Consider the following 2,398-nt stretch of genomic DNA (forward strand, 5'->3'; position numbering starts at 1 on the left):
TATATATATTTTCAGACAAAATAGGAAGTACACATAAAGCATTTCTGCTGTATCCCAAGTACAACGATAGTCTCCAGGAAAAGCACTTTTGCAATTGTTTTGAGTTTCAAGCAGAACTAGCCTTTTTTTTCATGGAACACCATTTTGTTTTGTTCTGTTTCTTTTTTTTTCTTTCTTTTTTTTTTGGTTGTTTTTGCTTTGCTTTGTGTTTTGAGGTTTTTCTTGTTTTGTTTTTGTTTTGAGACAGGGTCTCACTCTGTCACCCAGGCTGGATTCCAGTGGCATGACCTTGGCTCACTACACCCTCGACCTCCCGTTCTCAAGCGATCCTCCCACCTCAGCCTCCTGAGTAGCTGAGACTACAGGCACATACCTGGCTAATTTTGTTTATTTTTTGTAGAGACAGGGTCTCACTCTCTTTCCAGGATGGTCTCTAACTCCTGGGCTCGAGTGATTCTCCTGTCTCAGCCTCCCAAAGTGTTGGGGTTACAGGTGTGAGCCATGGCGCCCAGCAAGGAAAATTATTTTTACTTGAAAGTATAACAGAGAGGCAAACTATGATTATTCAGATTTGAGTGTTTGGCAGATAGTTTTCCAAAAATGAACAAAGTAAGCTTATTACTTCAAGGAAAACAACTGACAGTATTTGTTGCCAATAATAACATTCAAGCTTTCAAGTGAAAAATTAGAATTTTGGAACACTTGTATCTGTCACCATGAACTTGAAAACTTCCCAATTCCTAAAGACTTCTTTGATGAGATTGATAGTGATATAATGAATGTGATTTAAAAAGTATTGTATAATGAAATGCATCAGCATTTAGAAGCTATGTATAATTCAGTGGACCTATATTTTCCAAATGACCAATACACAATGTTACAAAATCTCTTCAAAGTTCAAGATAAACCAATGGATTTTAATGTCATAGAATAGGAATTGATTGACACGGTCTTAGATTCCACATACCTTTAAGAAACTACTATGTGTCCTCATTAGTATAGTGTGAGTAAAAAGGAAAAGAAGAAAAAACTACTGTGTGTCAACTTTTGGAGTAGTGTCCAAGAAAAACTATCCACAATTATCTGAAGACTAAAATATTCCTCACTTTTCTAACTCACTGAGGCCAGATTTGTTTCATGTTATGGATTAAAGAGATATTTTGGAAATAATAACATTGGCCAGGCACAGTGGCTCATGCCTCTAATCCCAGCAATTTGGGAGGCCAAGGCAGGTAGATGACTTGAAGCCAGGAGTTCAACCAAAACAACATATTGAAACTGATTAGGCCAGACATGGTGGCTCAGACCTGCAATTCTAGTACTTTGAGAGGCCAAGGTGGGTGGATCACTTGAGGTCAGGAGTTTGAGACCAGCCTGGCCAACATGGTGAAACCCTGTCTCTACTAAAAATACAAAAATGAGCCAGGTGTGGTGGTACACACCTGTAATCCCAGCTACTTGGGAGGCTGAGGCAAGAGAATGACTTGAACTGGGGAGGCAGAGGTTGCAGTGAGCTGAGATCACACCACTGCACTCCAGTCTGGGTGACAGAGAGAGACTCTATCTCAAAAAAAAAAAAAGAAAAGAAAAAAGAAAGAAAGAAAGAAAGAAAAGAAATGGATTCATTGTAATAAGAGAATAAGATAAGAGAATCCAGGTATTTTTTTGATTAAGCCAGTTATTAGAGATTTGTAAAAATGTAAAACATGCCAATTTTGTCACTATTTTAGGGGGAAAATGTAGCACTTTTTTCACCAAAATGTGTTAGTTATGTTAACACATAATGGTTTATTTTTGTTATTTTAAATTTAAATGGATTAATAAATATTCTTTCAACTTCTCAGGCTGTCTTTTTTTTTTTTCACATCAGATGGGTAATCTGCCACCATCATAACAAGGTTTGAGGGAAGCACATCTCACGCACAAGCATGAAAACCCAGTCATCATGCTTATGAACTACAAAAGGATCCCAGTTTTCATTTTGAATATAGTAAATATCAATAGTGATAACCATATAAACAAAAGCTCTTGGAGACGTCAGTCATTTTTCGGAGTATAACGGAGTTCTGAGACTGAAAAAATTTAAGAATCACTTATTTTTTTGCTTGTTTCGTTTTTGAGACAGGTTTTGGCTCCATTGCTCAGGCTGGAGTGCAGTCGTGCAATCTCAGCTCACTGCAACCTCTGCCTCCCAGACTCAAGCCATCCTCCCACTTCAGCCTCCTGAGTTGCTGGGACTACAGGAGGGCAGCACCACACCCAGCCAATTTTTGTATTTTTTAATAGAGACAGGGTTTTGCCCTGCTGCCCAGGCTGGTCTCAAACTCGAGAATTGCTAATTGTAAAATAGCCATCCACAAGGCACAGTGGTTTATGCCTGTAATCCCAGCACTTTGGG

Source organism: Mandrillus leucophaeus, unplaced genomic scaffold (assembly GCF_000951045.1).
Source record: "Mandrillus leucophaeus isolate KB7577 unplaced genomic scaffold, Mleu.le_1.0 Scaffold534, whole genome shotgun sequence".
Classification (NCBI taxonomy): domain Eukaryota; kingdom Metazoa; phylum Chordata; class Mammalia; order Primates; family Cercopithecidae; genus Mandrillus; species Mandrillus leucophaeus.